This window comes from Chrysemys picta, chromosome 7, assembly GCF_011386835.1.
Source record: "Chrysemys picta bellii isolate R12L10 chromosome 7, ASM1138683v2, whole genome shotgun sequence".
Classification (NCBI taxonomy): Eukaryota; Metazoa; Chordata; order Testudines; family Emydidae; genus Chrysemys; species Chrysemys picta.
This window is the reverse complement of record NC_088797.1, coordinates 38594701-38616338: the sequence shown is the minus strand read 5'-3', so window position 1 is coordinate 38616338 and position 21638 is coordinate 38594701. Positions and strand designations below refer to the sequence as shown.

At 38.2% G+C, this 21638-nt stretch overlaps 2 protein-coding genes across 5 annotated transcripts in view; one reads left to right on the top strand and one right to left on the bottom strand.

Annotated features, from left to right (window-relative positions):
- The window catches only part of SYN2 (synapsin II), a 468511-nt gene that overhangs the window by 347482 nt on the left and 99391 nt on the right, over positions 1–21638 (top strand). The window lies entirely within an intron of this gene.
- TIMP4 (TIMP metallopeptidase inhibitor 4) overlaps positions 1–21638 on the bottom strand; it is an 83287-nt gene that overhangs the window by 25927 nt on the left and 35722 nt on the right. The window lies entirely within an intron of this gene.

The window sequence follows — 21638 nt, the reverse complement described above, 5'->3', positions numbered from 1 at the left end:
TTTCAGCAGCTTGCTGGCAGGTGTTCTATTCTCCAGCATGCTCGCTCCACTCTGCCCCTCTTCCTCCCAGTCCTTTTGTTCTCCGAGCTGCTGTGAGATTGCCGATCAGCATTACATAAGAATGGCTATAGTGCAGGGGTGGGCAAACTATGGCATGGGGGCCACATCCGGTCCTTGAGCTCCAGTCGGGGAGCGGGGTCAGGGGCTTGCCTTGCTTCCATGGCTCACGGAAGCAGCAGCATGTCCCCCCTTCTGCTCCTACTCATAGGGGCAGCCAAGGGGCTCCACACACTGCCCCCGCCCCTGCAGATGGGGCAGCGTGCAGAGCTGCCTGGATGCGCGTCCGCATAGGAGCCGGAGGGGGGAAATGCTGCTGCTTCTGGCAGCTGCTTGAGGTAAGCACCGCCCGGAGACTGCACCCCTGAGTCCCTCCCATGCCCCAACCCCCTGCCCCAGGTCTGATCCCCCTCCTGCCCTCCGAACCTCTTGGTCCCAGCCCAGAGCACCCTCCTGCACACCAAATCCTCATCCCCAGCCCCACCACAGAGCCCACACCCCCAGCCGGAGCCATCACCCCCTCCGGCACCCCAACCCCCAATTTCATGAATATTCATGGCCCACCATACAATTTCCATACCCAGATGTGGAAAATTTTGCCCACCCCTGCTATAGTGGGTCAGACCAATGATCCAGCTAGCCCAGTATTCTGCTGTCTCACAGTGGCCAATGCCAGGTGCTTTCCCCCCTTAGTCAACTCTTTTCAAAGCTGAAAAGTCCCACTCTTTTTAATCTCTCCTTACATGGAAGCTGTTCCATACCCTTAATCATTTTTGTTGCCCTTCTCTGTACTTTTTTCTATTCTAATATATCTTGTTTGAGATAAGGTGATAAGAACTGCACACAGAATTTAAGTTGTGGGTGTACTCTGGATTTATATAGTGGTGGATTACTATAGTGGCAATATTATATTTTCTGTCTTATTATATATCCATTTCCTAATGGTTCCTAATATTCTGTTAGATTTTTAACTGCTGCTGCACGTTGAGTAGATGTTTTCAGAGAACTATCCATAATGACTCAAAGATCTTTCTTGAGTGGTAGGATCTAAATTAGCTGTTATCATTTTTTATGTATAGTTGGGATTATGTTTTTCAGTGTGCATTACTTCGCATTTCTCAACATTGAATTTCATCTGCCATTTTGATGCCCAGTCATCCATTGGCATTGGCTGACAGTGCCTGCATTAATCCCTTGGTTGCTGGGCCAGCAAGTGGTACATACATGACAAAACTATATTAGTCCTTCAAAGAGGAAACTGAGTTGGACTTTGTGCAGATTAACTTGGTTATTGATGAGAAATTGCAGGAAGGGATAAAAATGGCCCTCTGTTGTTCATCCTAGTTAATTGGTAATTTCAATAAGTGACATGTTTGAACTTAGTGGAGTTTCTTTTCCAAAACGGGCTCATTTACAACGACAGTGTAATCAAGAACACATATATCCAGACTGGTCTGAATAAATATATAGTAAGTAAAGTACTTTCCCCATATATGAGAGAGAGTACATTTCAAAGCTATGTTATTTTCAGTACATGATAGTAAAATGTTCTAGAGCTTCTGACTCAAAATTTTACTCAGCGCCATTACAATGGGTTTTGCATTTGGCCATACTGTCTTTTCTTTAGCTTTTAGCAAAAATTGTAAATGGACAGAGGATAAAGCTATTGTGGTCAGTATGTCTATATATTTCCAGTTGGTGTTCCTTTTAGATGTTGATCCCCCAAATACATCTTGCAGTGACAACAGTTTCTAATTAATATTTTGTGGCTGTCACACTTACTTCCATTTAAACCTCTTCCTACTCTCTGTTGGTCAGATAGCAATTAATTTCTGGCAAGGGCCCATCTGGGTAGGCAAGTTTGGAAAAAAAAATTGATACAACTTTGTACAGTCTTGATATTTATAGACCAGAGGTGAATAAAATAATTGCCTTGTACAAGGTAAACTTCAAGGGTATTAAGTGCTCTTATCTCTTGCTCTCCTGTTTTCAGTGTGCTCTCCCATAATGTATAGTTATCTATTAATTGAAAAGGCAGTTAACTAAAGGGGTGATCCAGTAATATAACACTTACAAACTTATGAGCTATTTTCCTAAATCAGGTGATTAAAAAAAGGATTGCCAACAGCTCCATGAGCCAGTGTAGTGAGGGATCTAGCATTTGAATTACAAATGTTCAGTTTATTTAAATGCCATAACTGGCTAAAAACATTCCATCCACATTGTACAAATATAACCACAAGCTTCTGTAGGGCAGTGACATACAGCCATGTGGAGCACTAAGTTTAACATTGCTTTATTAAGTATTTATATTGGTTTATTCTGTACTTTGCCAGTGCTGACATAAAATAACTAATAAAAGAGGAAGCTTTTCAAAGGCACAAAAGGTAGGTAGGTACCTAACTCCCATTTGTGCCTTGGAAAATCTCTCCCAAGATCTCTTAGGGCGCAATAGCTTGCAAAGTGCTGAGCACACTCAAACTGCTTACTGAGGTCAAGAAAGTTGCCATGTATGCCAACATCACATTATATTACTCTACAGGAGAAATTAAAGTGAAATACAAGCTGGTTTTAGTTCAGAATTCCCCTAACTCATGTTGAATGGTTTCCAGGACACACAAGAATATTCCATTGTCTCTTCTTCCCAGTTTGTAGAAAGGCATTTTGAAGAGCAGTAGAAGTTTCTGTCCTGTGATAATAGAAAGATCTATTGATCTAAGCATTGGTTAATTGAAACTGTAGGGCTTTCCTCCATGAGGTGGTACAGATTGTCTATTCCAATTTCTGCTTAGCTATTTGTATTAATTTCTTTGAACTACAGAGTCAAGCGTCGTTACAGTGATGAATGGAATCCCATTCAAAACATTGGCTGTGCGAATTATGCAAATTGTATAATTAATTCTTTCAGTGATAAAATACTGTATCATCCAAGATTCGTAGGGTACGTCTATACCCAGCCGCTAGTTCGGCGGCTGGCAATCGAACTTCTGGGTTCGACTTATCTGGACGCGATAAGTCGAACCTGGAAGTGCTCGCCGTCGACTGCGGTACTCCAGCTCGGCGAGAGGAGTACCGCGGAGTCGACGGGGGAGCCTGCCTGCCGCGTGTGGACCGAGGTAAGTTCGAACTAAGGTACTAGTTATACGTTATTCACGTAGCTGAAGTTGCGTACCTTAGTTCGATTTGGGGGTTTAGTGTAGACCAAGCCGTAGATAAATATATCAGAGTTTAGAGAGACAGAGCTCCAGCGCACAAAGCCTGATTTTAATGAGTTCCAGTGCTTCAGAAACAATAACAGAGTTGCTGAACAGGACAGTAAGATCTTCTAAGTGGAGGTTTCTGAACCATTTTTTGTGCACATAGGGAGCAAGTCCTGCCTGTAAGCCCTTCTAGAGGCACAGAGGACCATAGATGATGCAGAACCACCGCAATTCTGCTGTGTGGGGAAGAAGCAGTGTTGCTGGAGTCTGTCCTGGGAATCAGTATCCCCTGTGTAGCATGGAGCAGAGCTTTTCACAGGTTCCCTATGTGTCTTAGCATGATGAAATACAGTCTCCATATTATGGAAACACATTCTGTTTATCTTCTGTCTGTTTACAATCTGGGATTTTAAATAATTGAAACTGCCCCAGAAAATGGTAAATGCCTAATCTCCGAACTAGAGACTTAGTTTTCCATTCCTTCTGATGAATGCGCTTTCAGCTAGGGATGGATGAACCAGCTAGGATAAAATGAGTGGTTTGTTCAGAAATGTCCAGATTATAAGATTCATTTTTAGAAAACACTTCCTTTGAATTTTTGGGCTCTGTCTGGGACCAGAACTAGAAATGCCAACATATCAGGAAAAAGTCTCTTGTCATGAAAAATTTCAACACTTGATTTGTAGGCTCCAGAGTCTCGTAAGTTTTAGCTAACTAGCCAGACTTTGGGATACTTAACAGAACTCAAAATCTGAATATTTTGAGGTTCACTCATCACTACTTTTAATCAGCCTTTATCCAATAGCCTTGCAAAAACTTATTCCACTAAACCATTTTTCTCCAATATGATGCTAGTTGTTACTACTATTTTTACTGAAAGAGTATTTGAGCACTAACCAAGATTGGGGTCCCATTGTACAAGGTGCAGGTCCCATTGTACATACCCATATAAGAGGCAATCCTGCCACAAAGAACTTGCAATCTAAGATCAAAGATCTAGGGAGGAAAAGTGGGATGCAAATTACAAAGTGATTAGGGTGATGGATCCATCCATAGTTCTGTTTTTATTTTTTTGCCTTACAACAGGTAGCATAGAGAGAGTTGTATATGTATATTAATATGTATATTGTATACACGTTATATACGCATTAAGGGCTAGATTTTTCAAAAAAAGCACAGTGCCTATTGAGAGACTATCTAGCCATTCCATTTAGGTTCCTAAATAAGAACTGAATACTATTGAAAATTTGGCCCTACATATTTCTTTCTCTCCTCGTAGCTATCACCTCAACCAAGCCATTGTTAGTTGGCCAGTTTATTGTAGATGTCATGGAAGAAGTGGTTCTTGGGGAGGGTTTTGAAGGAGGACAGGTAAGTGTCTTATGGACAGGTTGAAGAGAGAATTCTGGGGTAAGAGACAGCATGGAAGGAAGCAGCTGAATACATTTGTAGGAGAAGCACACGTGGAGGTCATCACTGTAAGAGTGGAAGGGGTGCTATGGTATGAGACAAAAGCCTATGAAGGGCTTTGAATTCTAATGAATTTATAAACTATTATTCAGCAGTGTTGAAATAAATTAAAATGAAATGTAATGCCATGTGTACAAAGATGTAGTTAAGAGTCTGTCAGCACTTCCATTATAAATCCCTCACCTCTTGTATTGATCTACCCTTACCTTCATGAAAAATGTGTTTCACTGTGTCCAAATGAGAAACATGACATTTGAATTTGGAGGCAGAAGTGACATTTTTCCTGTAATTCTTAGATTAGTTTGGCAATTCTTATATGAAGAGAATTAAAATACAAGATAAAATTATATACTACTGTATTTTAAAATAAATGGCTATGAATGTTAAAATGATAGATATTCAGCTCTAATAATAGACACTAAAACTAAGTCTATAGTAGTGGTAATGTAACAAATTGGATTGTATCACTATTACATACCTGTTCACCCTTTGTTTTCATTTTCAATTCAGTGGGAACAATGTAATTTTCACCCAATCCAAAAGATAATCTTTTTCACTTATTTAATACTATTCAGTACTTTGGAAAGGAATAAATTATGTGTCTTCTGACCACACAATCAAGACCCATAATCAACATTTATACATCAGCGCCATCTTACTTGCACAGCTGCAGAATAAATTTTTCAAATCTTAATGGCCTCTAGTATTCTCAGAGACTGATCATCCATCTTTATTTGTTTTAGGTCCTTAGTTTTTGTCTCAGTCTACTGAAGCTTATTGCAGAAATTTAACTGCCTTTCATGGAAGCCACAGTAGCTTAGAAGGCATCCAACTTCTATATATATTTCTGTATACCCTTCAGAATAAATCTTGGAAGACTGTAATCACAATACTGATCATTGAAAAGTCAAAGGGAGGCAGCCTTCATGAATGGCTGCCAACAGCAGGGGCCCTGTTCATGTGGCTTTGATATTCCAGAAACTTCGAATTACTTCAGCCTTTAGAAAAAGTCCCTTTGTAGGTTACCAAAAATCTGTATTCCAAAGAAATGTAAAAAATGAAAAGGAAGAAAGAAAAATGAGAGAGAGGCTTGCTCTGATGGAACCTCCCTGTCTTAAACTTCCCTTGAGATACCACTTCTGCAACTTTTAAGGAATAGGTTTTGGTCTTCTAAACTTTGAAATTTTTATTCATTTTCTTTTTTTCTTCTTCAATTTGTTGCTTTATAGTTAAACCGATATATAGTTCTCATGAGAATTATGTCTCCCCTACTGAAATTGATTAATTTTAAGGATATTTTTATTTATGCTATATTTTCTGAATGGAAGTAGACTTGGGAGCAGAGCACAGTGTTAAATTGCTTAGAATGATTGAGTGAAATAATGTAGCTCATCTGAAGGCAAGCAATCACTTGGCATACAAAAATATGTTGGTTAGAGAAGTTTAAACAATCTCATCTGAATTAATTACAGTTTAATTGTAATTAAGTTGAAGAACGACATAGATTTTCTCATTTTAAATAAATATTCTAATTCCCCCTCGTTTCATGAAAATCAACAACAAATTACTCTTCTGATCCTGAAATTGCATAAGTGGCTTAACATTAGAGACAAAGCAGTTTGTTAAGTATCTGTAAAATAAGCACAGATTGATGCTGCAAAGATAATATTAATTTGACGTGTAATCTGTATTCTGACTAGTTTTAGCTCTATGTTGGTAGGTATAATCTATGAGAGGACAAGTGCCCTTGCCAGGATCTGGAAGTACATGCACAAACACGTAAACCATGCATTCATCGAAATTGCGTTCAGCAGAAGGAATGAAAATCCAGATCTCTAGTTTGGAGTTTCAGCAGTTCCAGGTTCTGGGGCAATTTCAAGTATATATCAAACTGTAAACTGGAATGTGTTTCCAGAGTATGCAGACTGTAGTTAATGGGGGTGGCTATATAAAATGGGGGTGTATGATGGCATAATAGAACAGTTTGCTGTTTTTCCTCCTTTATCAGAAGATTAGAGTTTGTGGATTTTCCCTCTTCTCTTAAGAATGTATTTTTCATCTCAAGAGGAGATAATAAAATTCTTTCTACCTTTCCTTAGGAATGATGTATGTTTTCAAGGGGTTACTTTACCTAATTAGTTGTGTACACAGGAATAAAAGTTCCTGGGAAAGATCATCAGCTGGTATAAATTATCATAGCTCTATTGACAATGGAACTATGACAGTTTACTTCACCTGAAAATCTGTCCCCCTGTTGTTATGGGCATAACATTCTGTGAGCTAACTGTATATAATTCACCTATAAAAGAGAGATTTTCTTTTCTTTTTGCATTATTTTTTTTCAATGTCACAATGAAAGCTTCTGTGATACATTGACAGATTAATGACAATCCTGTTGATTTATTTGAAGTCTGTTGAATTACTTTTAATAGATACACCTCTACCCTGATATAACGCTGTCCTCGGGAGCCAAAAAATCTTACTGCATTATAGGTGAAACCACGTTATATCGAACTTGCTTTGATTCGCCGGAGTGTGCAGCCCTGCCCTGCCCGGAGCACTGCTTTACCGAGTTATATCAGAATTTGTATTATATCGGGTCGCGTTATATCTGGGTAGAGGTGTATATTGGAAGGAATTACTTATAGACCCCCACTACACAGCCTACTAAGGACAATACTGCTAATGCCACTGGTTGCATTAAAGCCAGAACAATACTAAGCCAAGAATTAACAATACTAAGCCAGAACAACAATGTAGTTGTAGCCATGTCAGTAACAGAATATTAGAGAGACAGAAGTTGGTCCAATAAAAGATATGACCTCACCCACCTTGTTCCCGCCCCAAGAATTAATGTCAAAGCAAGCCAAAGCAAAGTGGGATTCTCTTTAGTCTTCACTCCTACTATTAAAATAACAAAGGGTGGGAATTTTTAACATCCTGGTACTGTCTACTTCCTTATTAGTAGCTAGTATAGCCAGATCTTTTCCTCACGTGATATTAGTAACTCCCATTACTAGTATCCAGTGATGGGAGAACGGAGTCCCTCAGGATTCTAGTAATGAAGTTTTTGACAGTGTCCCAGTTCTACTCTCAGGCGGAATCAGTGCAAAGGATCAAATGTATAAGAAGGAAGAGAAGAGATCGAGCCAAGACAAGAAAAGAACTTTGTATTTTGTCCTTTTTTATGTCCCAGGGACATAAAATGCTTCATATTGAATTCCTAACTTGCAAAGTAGTTTGTTCAGCATAAGCAAGTACAGGTCAGAGTTCCTCCCAGTCAATGCCAATTTAAATCAAACATTTATCTCTAACTGGCCAAGAATTCAAATGCAGACAACTAGAATGCAAAATAACTAAAGCTGACAAGCAGAACTGGCTTCATCTGCTTTATTCACACACACAAGCTATGTTAAAGTAATGCCAGGAGTCTGACATAAATGCCTTGAAATCCAGACTGAGGGATCAAACTCCATCTTTACTTCACCATTTGCACCTAGATACCATAAGGTGGGGTCCAGCAGTGAGTGATTCTACATACTATGATCCTAATCCTGCTAATTCTTACTCTTCTGAATAGCACTCCTCCCTCTTATAAGTAATTCTATGGAAGCCATTAGGACAACTCAGGAAGTAAAGGTTTGGACATTAGGGCTCCAAACTTGCGGCCTTATGAAAGGACAAAAGTGCACACACTGAACTGCATTGCTTTTGCTAATTGAAACCAGATCTTTGATAGTATTTTACCTCTTTTTAGGATTTGTGAATAGGTTCCCTTAATGTAAGTCAGAAAAGGAGGATCGTTCTATTAAATTACCCATAAATTGCCACACGAGAGGTCAATGGCTTGTTTCAAGCAACTGTAATAACCTCTGTAGAAGATGTGCTTAGATCATTTTAGTCACTTTAGTACTGTATGAGTACAAAAGCTTAATAAAAATGTGTAAAATATTAGTAGTAAAAATCTTATTCCAAACTCTCAGAAGCAGATTCAGTGCATGCAGACTAGCCACTTTTAAAAGTTAATTTTTCACTTTGCCTAATATGGTTGTTTTAAGCTTTGCGCTTACCACTGAAGAAGTCCTAAGAAACCAATAAATTACTTTTTCACACATTCATATAATTACTAAATAGCCACACTAAAGTGTATAAAGAGTAAAAATTGTCAGGAATTTTCAAATGAAGAAGAGGAGAAAAGCAACAGCATTCAGAAGCACAGAGCAGCACAGCAGCATCATAACCTTGGTTCAGGCCCAAAGACATCTGTAATTCTGCCAACACAAAAGACACTAGAATTATCCAAGGATCCAAATGCAAGCATTAGAAGGAAATCTTTCAAAGCTTGGTGTCTCATCCAAAGAGGCAAAAAAGGGGAGATATACCAGCACTTGTTTAGGGAGATTAAATTGGAAATCTTTCAAAGCTTGGTGTCTCATCCAAAGAGGCAAAAAGGAGGAGATATACCAGGACTTGTTTAGGGAGATTAAATTAGAAACATTTTCTCTATTAAAATAAAACAAAACAGAGATTTAAAATACTTAACCTCTGCTTTTCCAGATACAAAAATATTGTTCTGCGTGGATGGTGGGTTAGATAAGATTTCATTTTTGATTAGACTGAAGATTTTGTTTTGTTTTTGCATCATTTAATTTTTATATGTTCCACTTTCCTTGTGGTAACTACCCAATTAATTCACATTTAATTATTTGAAAGCGCTGCCTTAAGTCAACAGAAGGCAGGAAAGTTAAACAGAAAATTTAAAGGCTTCTAATTCATGCACATACATGCACATTTGTGTGTGCAAAATGAGCAGTTGTTCACCTAACAGCAGATAGAATCTCTGTGTATGCATGCAAATATTGTAGATAATTGTGGACATTTTTCATGTTGCAGACATTTTCACACACTAATCCTGCAAGTGCATGCTATTCAAGGAAGGGACCATTTCTTTACTTCTTTTTAATGGAACAAAGTCATGAAGCCTAAAATCTTGGAGCCAGTAGTCTAAGGCTTACTTTGGTTCAATATTTTATTCTCATCCTGAAATGCATCTCATGTCTCCCAAAGCAAGAACTGTAACACTGTTTAAATTCCAATTTCTCTGTTCATGCCAAGGGATTTGCATCCCCCAAACCCAGGGAAATGGGATTATTTGTGATTGCAAATTCCCATTTACACAGTTCTCCATCCTCCTTCTTTGCTTACCTGCCTGCCTGCAGAAAGGATTCTTAAAATTCTAGTCCTACATCACATACGTCCCTTTAAGATGGTCTAGACTCTACCTTACATTTTCAAAAAATGGCTTATTTTAGGGTTGCCTCAATTATCAGCCCAACTTGAGACACCTAGGAGTTAATTTTCATTTGTGCTGAATACCTCCATTTCCTATTGACTTCACTAGACGTTATGGGCACACAGGAAAGTTAGGCTGTAGGTATCCCAACATGGGATCTTAAAATTAATTAATTTTGACTTTTGAGAATTTCAACATAAATTTTGTGAGTCTACTGTAATTTTGTGAGAGAATATCACTTTCTGGTTTACTTTACTGTTCTTTAGCTGCTAGGAAAAGAAAAATGCTATAAACAGTGTATCCACGGCAATGTGCAGTTCACCTTCTAACATTTCAACACAACTGGTAACTACTCTCTTCTTTCACATCGTTCCATATTTTCAAAAATTTAAAATAGCAATAGTGACCTCTAAGTTGGCATCTCCTGTCAGTTAGTGACCAGCTGAGTTAAAGGCCCCTCAGCTTCACCATGGACCTTCAAATCTTCCAGCTAGTCATTAACAGCAAGGAAATACCCTCCCAATTAGTAATTATTGCTCAAAGGCTGATGGTCATCACCACCATAAATTCTGAAAAACAGTTACCCAGCATTCTGCTTTGGAAAACTACAGAAAGGAATTTAAATCTCTTTGAATGCTAACTACATGCAATATTTTAGTATTCTAAAATTTCTAGGGCTATCATCCATTTTAACTCATGAGTTTGTGTAAACTATATTTATATCCATCATATTATTTCTATTTATCTTTCATAGATATAAATATGTAGACATTGCAGTTCAAATAAAATAAGGTGCCGCATCTTTAATTCAGTGGAGTTGCTCTCAATTTATACTGATATAATAGGTCACAATTTAGGTATAGTCTGTAATGGATTCATGGCTATAGGCATTTGTAGGAAAAGGTGGAGACTGTGTCTGCATCATGTACTGAGTGCATATACCCAACTTTTGTCAAAATATTTCATAACTTCACGGTCACAGTAGATCCAAGATTATTTCTGTATTCCCAGGTAGTGACCCAAAGTGTTTTCTGCAGCCAGTGAGGACACTACAGCCATTTTTCTCTATTGTGGACCTCTCAATAATCATGCAGATCTTTCTTAATTCCAAGCTTCAATACAGCAATTGACTCTACATTGGGCTCATCTTGAAGTATGTGCAGAAGTTCTAGATCATCCTTTGTGATTCTTGTGGGAATGAAAACATAGAATTTGTACTCAAGTCTCTGAACATACATCCTGTTCTCTTTGGGGTACATAGCAAGATACTATTGAATGATCTTTAAACACCTGCATGTGATGTGGTTTATAGAGAGCACACTTATCAACTTATATATCATTAAATCAATCAAGATCAGCAGAGAAGCCGTTTCATCCCAAAATGAAGTATGAAGACTTCTGTTGGGATTTTCAAAACTGCTCAGTGTTGGCCTAATTCTGTTCCTGTTGAAACCAAATGGAATTAAATGGGAGCAGAATTAGGCTACTGCTGAGACTTCAGAACTCTCACTCTTCGTGTTCAGTAGGATGGCTTTCTGAATTGAGGGTCTCCATCATTAGAATGCACCCTGCTTGGGAGCCTAATAGAGCCAGAATCAAGCAACATTCGGTGCAAGGTGCAAGAGGTATTTTATTTTTTAGGATGTAATTGTTTATTTTCTTTAAAGTTAGTGGCTACCCCAGTGACACAAGCTTATAGCAATCAGCAAAATAACTAGCCTAGCTGAATCACATATACAGAACACCACAAATAAAACCCAGTGACCTCATAACCTTTGAGTCCATAAACACAGGTCTCTATTAGTTGGGCGAAAGGAGAATTTCACATTCGCTGTAGTAATAGTAGACTTTTATCCTTTGGAAGGCAGCCTCTTGAGGATAATATAGGCACATATAGTTGCTTGATACTGCATCTCCAGAGGGTGGGAGTAGAGCAGTTAGCATTCAATGACTATTATATTGTATTTACAAGTGTAATCCTTAGAAGTGAAAATGTATCATCTGGATTCAGGGAATTCCAAATGGAATTTAAAAAGAGAGGGACTTCAAAACACTAGCAGGGCTCAAACCAAGTGAAAATTCTACTGTGAGACTAAACTCTAAACCTAAGATGGACTCCAAATACAACATTACCAAGAAAATATGGACAGATGGATGAGAAAGGAATAAAATAAAAAGGGGGGAATGTACACCTCAAACATTAGAAGGAGCCCAGAAGAGCTTTTATTTGGGTCTAGCAAATAGGAACCAATATGTAAGGAATTTGGGGTCACAAACTAATGGACACCACAGTCACCAATTTGAATCACAAATTTGTGGCATTAGAGAGTGAACCCTAGGACCGTTAGCTCCCACAGGCAGGCCTGTACCCCTTGAGGTCAGGGAAGGATTTGTAGTAGAAGTCTCTGTATACTATAGCCCCACGAGAAGCAAAATAGCGAACATATTTGAACAGATTTGGCATGCCGACCAGTAGAAGGCACCACTGCGATGCCAGCTATTATAAATTTACACTGGTGAGTCAGTAGTACAAAGACCTTTCTGTTACAGTTTATAATTAGAATAGAGCAACAGCTCCATTCTTTTTTTATTCACTTTTGACCAGTAATAAGTAATAAGAATCATATTCCAAAAGTCGCCTTATTATAGACACTCATTGATATGTTCTAGTTCAATATAGCTAATGCCAAAGATAATTTGCATCACCATTCAGCATGGCTGTTCTAATTGCATTATATAACACTTTCATTTTTTTTTAATGTGCACACATGTAGTTAGAAAATGTTTTGAAATAATTTTGTAAAGTTATGTTTAACGGGAATTTGAGTTTAAAGCACTTCTCTCTGGAGCTTACCAAGACGTAGTCTTGCCTGTACAACTTTCAGGCATATGTTTAACTTATGGATTTTGTGAGTACTTGTGTTTTTAGAGTGGGAAGGAGAAACTACCAGTGTTATGGGGGGAGTTTATCCAGTCTGACCCCAGATTAAACTATTTTTTATCAAGTCTGACCCCAGGTTAAATTATTTTTTGTAGATAACAGAATAAATTAAATTTCTGTGGATCAGGGCTTTACATGTATATTTTTATAAACTTTCAAGTGGAAACGGGGAAAGATTTTGATTTTTAAAAAAGCAGATGTGTACAGTACTCTTACTTTAACTTAAATAAATATTATAGAAAAATAACTTCCTAATGTTGTTCAAGGTCAGTTTTATTCTTCTGCAATGTTTTTACAGCTGCTACTGATGTTAAAGAAATATTTCTCTCTGCTTCACAAGCCACAAATACCACATCATTTGATCAGTGATGAACATCTGTTCCAATTTCAGCTGAAGAATAACATTGCCTTGATACTCTTTACTCTATACAACAGCATATATCCTTTTATTATAGATTTCCATTCATAACTACACATCCCTTTCTTTGGAATCCAGGAGGGACTGTGGTTATGGAGAAACACCACCTTTTATGGGACAAACAAGATGAGAATTTAAGTCAGGGTCTAGTAGGTTCAAGAATTTGCTAGTACCGCATATTTCTTATGTTTTATATAAGTTTAGTCCTTAAATTTTTAAGCTTGCATTCTGCTTTCCACGCCATTTATGTGTAGAATGTTTAGATAAATCGTGATTTATAATTCCATAATGCTGCAATACATGCTTTGTTTACAAATATAACTGATTTCCTGAATTTTTCCTATCCCCCTTCATTTAAAACATACCTAATAATAAGAGTCTGTGCTCTGGAGTTAATTTTAAATCTGTAAACCAGCTAGGTTTTTCTCATAATTGATTTTACTACTTGATGTAACTAGCTCTGATACTGACTAAAACCAGATATTTTACAGTTGGTATCATCTTTTCCAAGTAAAGTAAGTGCAACCTGAACTCAGTGCTTGAACATAGAACATAAGAACAGCCATACTGGATCAGACTAATGGTCCATCTAGACTAGTATCCTGTCTTCCGATAGTGGCCAATGTCAGGTGCTTCAGAGAGAATGAACAGATCAGGTAATCATCAAGTGATCTATTCTCTGTCGCCTATTCCCAGGTTCTGGCAAACAGAGGCTAAGGACACTTCAGAGCATGGTTTTGCATCCCTGCCCATCCTGGCTAATAGCCATTGATGGACCTATCCTCCATGAATTTATCTAGTTCTTTTTTGAACCCTATTATAGTCTTGGCCTTCACAATATCCTCTGGCAAAGAATTCCACAGATTGACTGTGCATTGTATGAATGTCTGGTTTCCAAAGGACACTGTTTCTAATAGATAGGAAATTATTTCTTGTTCTTTCTTTGCATACTGCATGCTAGTGTTGGTGCTATTAAATGTTTACAACTTTGCTTTTCTGAGCTGAAAAGCAAGTTAAAAATTTGGCCACCAAAACTAAAGTTGGAGGAATTTTTAGGCAGTACCATTCTCAAAATGTTTGTTTGTATCTAAGAACCTGAAACAGCTGTGGCTTCATCCTGCAGATTTTATTCACACGAACAGTCCTTATTCACAAGAATAACTTCAATTACTTCACTCCTTACTCGCACAAATAGTTCCACAGACCTTTTGAGTCAGTGGCACTACCTGTGAGAGGAAAGAGGAGGTGGCAGGATTAGGCCCCATATTTGTGGGCATAAAGAATGAGGAGTTGTGAGAGCAGTAGCCACTCTGAACATAGGGATTGAGAGCTAATCAAAGTGGAACCATCTTGCACTTGGAACACGCATTTAGGCACCTGCCCACCCCATCCACTCCCACCCAAGGGTAAGTGCAAAGAGAAGGAGTTTAGACCAGATGGTCCATGAAGAGAAGTGCGTATCCAGTTGTAAGGCTGGATGTGGATACTTATTGCTATCCACACAAAACTTATCTTGAAAAGAAATACAGCCCCAGTCTATATTATCTTTGTTGCAGAGGCCCACGCCCCTCAATTCCCTCTTCCCCCAATTTAACTGATCCCAAGGAGGTAAGGGGAATCCTGGCAGACTGACTCAATTCGAGCCCTACACTCCTCCCCTCCCCTCCTACAAATTAGGGTAAATTCACCACGTTTGGGGCAGGGCCTCCAGGCTTTACCATGGGAAAACAAATCCTACATAGCTCCAACAAGATGTTATAGGGGAATCTCCATGAGGAGATCCTCAAAAAGGGAGACTCCCCTTCTGTGGCTTTCAGCACAATAATTTTGCAAATTTCTTTGCTCTGATTCTCTCAGAATAACTTTCAGCTAATCAGACTACAAAGATTTGCATACTTTACAGTTGCTGAGGCAATTGTGCAAATTGGACCACCTCACACTTGCAGTTGTGGGGAGGAACTGGATAAATGAGTGTAAAATGTGAGCGTGTCAGTAAAGGCACAGCATCTCAGCACTCCGTTTGGCTGAGCCAATTCACCACAATATAATTTATGTTCTTAGCATTTTGAGAGATATAGGCTTTGGGGGTATTGTTGCCTAAGAAAATAATATTTACTACTATGACTGTTTAATTGCAATACATAAGACATTTGCACCATTGATGGGGTTTCCAATGAATACGATTTGATGGGATTAAAAAGAATTGTAGAAAAGGTGTTTAATAATGCCCCCTTTTCTGATAGGAGCTTTATTCAGGGAGTAGCTTCGGCAGTAGTTTCCAAAACACTAAACACTGGGTGAGAGCATGATGGTTGTTTTGGCCCAATGCTGTACTTGGATTTTGTAAGAGTTACTTGGAAATAAGTAGGGCACTTGCATAATTGACTTTTTTAGTTTGAAAATATTATTCACGTGTATAAAAGCACGCTTAAAAGAAAGAATAACAAGGGATCTATGAAGTCATTATAGATGTTTTGTATATATGCACATAGGAAAATACATCCTTTGTGTATATGATTTTGGTATTACATTGTACAGCGAGAATAAGATTCACTAATATTGTGCATCATGATGGTTCTGGAATTACTTCATAGTTAAGGTTGGGTTGAGATCTTCACCAAGAGCATAATTTAAATCCCTCAGGCAGACAATGAATTTAGTCTCCAGAGCTGAATAAATTTAATTACATAATAATAATACCACCAACTTGCATATAGCATTTTTCATCAGTATAGACAGCTCTAGGTGCATGGAAGAATTCTTCCATCGACCTAGCTACCGCCTCTTGGGAGGGTGGATTACCTATGCCAAAAAGAGACCCCTCCCATCAGCATAGGTAGTGTCTGCACTGAAGTGCTACAGCTGTGCTGCTATAGTGTTTCAAGCCCTAAGCTAGAACAGCCTTGGGATATTCTAATTTATGCCTCTCTGGCTCTGGAGATTTGGGGGGTGGGACGGGGCATCAGGGGACTGTAAGGTCTGGAGTATGAACCACTGCAGTGACTCGATGTGACTCAGGGATTCCCCCACAGAGGGGAACCCTCCACTAGCTGGCCAAACTGGCATTACAGCTGCTCCACACTGCCAAAACAGTAGTGGGGCTGGAAGACCTGGCCCATCAATTTTTAATTCCACTTGCTATTAGTGTAGCTATTACAGCTCATGTGGAAGCCGTGGCCCTGAACCTGCAAACACTTATGTATATGCTTAACTGTGTCCACATCAGTAATCCTATTGAAGAGAATGGGACTACTCACCTGGCTTAAATGTTTGCAGGATCAGCGCTTTAGTAAGTTCATCCACACTGTTCTCAGGAAGACTACATGAGCTGTAGTATCTAGAAACTATGAGGTAAATTAAGAGTAGAGTGGAGGTGCACAGTATATTAACAACGTATAAAACCTACTTTAAATTAATTTCCCAATTTTTTCCTCCAAACATGAAGTGTTGGCCAATATTTCAGACAAGGGTCTTGTAGGTAAGACATGGGAGGTAATTATTCTGCTCTACTCAGCACTAGTGAGGCCGCAACTGGAGTTCTGTGTGCAGCCTTGAGTTCCACACTTTAAGAAAAATGTGGACAAATTGGAGAATCCAGAGGAGAGCAACAAAAATGATAAAGGTTTAGAAAATGTGAGCTATGAGGAATGGTTGAAAGAATTGGGCATGTTTAGTCTGGTGAAGAGAAAACTGATGGGGGGACATAACATATGTAAAAGGTTGTTACAAAGAAGATGGTGATCAGTTGTCCTCTATGTCCACTGAGGGTAGCACAAGAAGTAATTGGCTAATGTGCAGCAAAGGAGATATAGTTTAGATATTAGGAAAATCTTTCTAACTATAATGATAACTAAGCACTGGAACAGGTTATTGAGGGAGGAGGTTGTGGAATCCTGCAGGTTTTTAAGAACGGGTTAGACTGATATCTGTCAGGAATGGTCAAGGTTTACTTGGTTCTGCCTCAGCTCAGGGGGCTAGACTTGATGACCTCATGAGGTCCCTTCCAGTTCTACATTTCTGCAATTTTGTAAGTTACATCCAGTCAAAATAGATCTGTTTTTTTCTCAAGAGCTGTTTTCCACATTGAAAGTGTACAAATGAATGTATTTAAATACAAAACTGAACATTTTTGTAGTCACTTCACAAAAAGCAGAGTTTATGGGGATGATAAAATCAAAAGAAACAGAATGGTGAAAATGTTCACATCAACTTAGTGAAAGCTACCTGGCCATGTCTATTCAACACATCTCTAGGCAGAGATGACTTTCAAAACTTAGTTTTTGTGGGTTTAAGTCAAATGTTTACCATTATATTTATATGTGATAAAATTTAATATAGTCTGACACTTTTTTGCATTGCCAGATCTCAATGGACTTATAAGGATTTTAACAGGCTCGAAGTGCTGCTGAGCTTCAGCCATGAGGCTTCCTTTATAGTTTGAGACATGCCACTCTTCATTAAATCAATGAAACTGGTGTCTGAGATTACAAATCTGTGCCCAATATCTGTCATCTGTTATAGTGTGGTGCCAGTTGCTCAAATACAAAATATTGTTTCCATTATAGAAAGAAAAGTGTTTAACCCAGAAAGAATCCAGCTAACTTCAAAGATGGAGAACCCTACACTCAATAGGTAGCAGTGCAGGGTACTTATCTATTTACCTTGCTGTTTACCAAAACACTAACTCTACTTATGCTGCCTGCCTCACTGAGTTAAATTCATCACAAGAATGGCATAAAGAACAGTTTAAAGAATGTTGGTATTTATAAAAAGTTATTTTAATTCTTGACACACAATTAGCATTTCAAAAATACACTTTTTGTATACAGGTCATTGAGTATGGTTGTTTTTTTTATATGAAAATCAATTAAAAATGGGTACCAGGGATGAAATTCTGGCCCCCCTCAACAGCAAAACTCCCACTTATTTCAATGGGTCCAGGATTTCACCCCAAGAATTTCAGAGAAATTTTCTTAGTATAAGCTTGAAACCGGTGCTTCTCATATCCCATTCATTTGAAGAAATCAGTACAGCACAATGGGAGTATTTTGCACATTACTGTTTAGCTAAAGTGAAACTATTCTGAATCTTTCCAGGCATTTCTGAATCCATGAAGCTAACCTTCAATATAGACTGTTTTTGAGATTTCTTTAATAGAGTAATAATAACTTTAGCACTATTAGATGTTTAGCATTACTGATTAATTATTCCTCACAACACCCTATGAGGTAAAAGCTCTCCTGAGAGGTGCTGCTCACCTTCAAAGAGATGAAGGCACCCTACCTTCCCGCTGAAGTGAACTGTGGGGTAAAACCACTCACCTGCTCACAGTTAGTGCCCAGTACTTTATGCCTTGAGAGGCTGATAGGCTAAGCAATTTGTCCAAGGCCACACACAAAGTCAGTGGCAGAGCTGGCATTATAACTCATGAGTTCCTGGCTGATAGCCTTGTGCTGAATCCATTAACCCATCGCACTGCCCTTCCTGGTACATACAACACTGGTGCATTTAAAATTATCTCTCTCTCTCTTTGCCATCCTCTCACATGGAAGTGACAGGATCAGAGGGTGCCTCTCGCTCTATATTTGTTAGAAAGTCCATGATTTTCACAAGGTTACTCAGGGTATTTGGTAGCTATGGGTGTTTAGAAAAAGACAACCTAAAGCCACAATAACACCCTGTCAGGAAAAGACAAAGTGTTGCCCCACTAATTACATGGACAAAAGTCACAGTGAAAAGTGCTTGGCCCAGACTTAATTAATTTCTCTATTTGTTTCTTTTTGGGGATCCAACATGAATGTTCAGGTTTCTGAGTGGCCTCATACATTCAGCTAGTAGCTGGAGTAAGATCTATTGATTTAACCCTCCCCCCAAATCACAAATGACCTCAGAGGAAAAGGAACTGAAGTTGAAATATAGTTTAATCACTTCAATACATGTCCTAGATTGTGCTGTATAAAACAGGTCAGCTTAAGGCATTGCCTCAGTTTTCAGACTCATTGTAAAATTTACAGGTATTGTTTTGTTTGTTTACTTTGTGTAACTGAGATATACCATTTTGCATGAGGGAAAATGCTTCTCAATTCTGCAAGAGTTTTAAAGTCTTAACAACCGTCACATCAAAGGGATCAATCCAGTTCCCATTGAAGTTAAGAGTTAAACTCCCATTAACTTCAGTGGGTGAAGGAGCCAAGGCCCAAGTTCTTTTATTAAAATATTTGGAGTTCTGTAAATGTTAAAATCAAACAAAAATCTAGCTTTAATGTATCATCTTATTGACTATAAAAGTGGTGCTAGGGAAAGCAGAGGTTTAGGGTATGCTGTTTTTTGGCAAAAAGTATAACTGTGCGAGGGAATGAGAGCGGAATAGGTTTTCTGATCCTCCAGGACTCTCCTGCAGTCTCCAAGAATTAAAAATTAATCTTTAATTAAAGATTGACATGTAATGAAACCTCCAGGAATATAGCCAACCATAATTACATCCCTAGAGTGGAGGTGAAATATACTGTGGCCCTGATTCTACAATCCACCCAAGAGTGGAGAGGCATGGCTACGAGAAGCCACTTGTTGCTCCCTAATTCAGACCTGCCTGGCCTGGTGGGAAAATTAATGCTGCAGGAGGACAGCCCTAATTTATGCTAGGGGAGGATCTGGTGTAGCAGAGGACTGTTGCCTCTCCCCTCCTTGTCCCCACGCCCCTAGAAAACCCCCAATACACTTCCTCCTTCCCCTTTTGCTCTGGGGTTGCAGGGAAGACTGCTGGGGCAGAAGAGCTACCTCAGCCAGATTTCTGTCAGTAGAGAGTTCCCCCATATGAGGGATTTCTCTCCACTGGTCTTTTCCGGTCACTTTAAGACCACTTTGCATTGCCTATATGGTGCAATGTAACCATAGCAGACTAAAGAATACAGCTCTATATGTTTATAGCAAATATGATATATATATATATATGTGAACATTTATTGTATATAACTCTATGCCTTCCTACAGCATGAATAAATACCACATAATGTAATTAATATTAAACACAGGGCCCCATCCTATAGCCCTTCCTCATGTGAATGGTCCAATTGACTTCAGCAGAACTGTTTGTGTGAGTTAGGGCTTGAGGATGAAGTCCAAATATATTTGTAAATTTTATTTTTGTAATTTTATTTTCTGCCTCCATTACTTATAGATGAAGAGTGAGTTAGAGAGTAGCAGAAATCTACCTTTTATAAAATGTATTTGGAGAAACCCTCCAACTCTTGAACCTTGTAATTTGCCTTATCCTAAAGGAATACTGTATGTAATGAGTATCTCAGGTTTCTTTTCTACTGTCAAATCCAGCAAAACCTCAAGTTATGAATACATCAGACAAATAGTTTTGTGTAATAATTTTAAGCTACAATAAAAGTAACTGATATTTCTGTCTACACCTCAAATTACCCCCATCTGTAATCTTTGGTGTAGGTACCTTTATAAAAAGATTGCTTAACACAATCAGATTAGATAACAATTTAACTGATGGCCACAAATAGAGCTTAGAGTTTGTCATGGCTACAAAGATTTTCTGTCAGTGTATAAAAGCAATTAATCAGTATGCAGAAGGTATTGCCTATCCCATAGATATGCTAATTTTGTGACACTTTGGAAACTCATGTTCTACATTTACTGTTCACACTGGATTGAAGTTAACCATCCACAGCTTGAGCAAAATGCAAGACTGCAAAATGTCACATTTTCTTATCCCTGTGTTGTCTAATTTTGAGATCTTTAGGGTTTTTTTTCTATATGTTGATTACTATGTGAAACTCAGTAATCTTATGAGTGTACAGTGAAGTTTAGCACAGAATTCTGTGACCAATTTTTCTATTGAAAACTTTAAAAAGCCATCAGATGCCTGCTAAATTATTTGTTCCAAAATTACCAAAAATACATTTAAGACCAATTATATTGTAGTACATCATAGATCAACTAAGTTCAACACATCCCTTTAAAAAAAAAAACAGAGCACTGTGGCAGCCAGTTGTATCTACAGCATTTATATAAATAATGCACATATATATTATTCATATGATATATATTATATAATTTTATACTACATATTAAATTGAACAGTAGTAATCTTTCAGTGAACATATTCCTCCCTACTTGCTTTAATTTGAGAACTAATATAGAAGCTGGTTCTTGTAAAGAAAATGCACTAAATAATTTACTTCAGTAGTTTCAACAATTTGTAGTCCAGAACATTTATTGAAAAAGCAAGGAAAAAGGAAC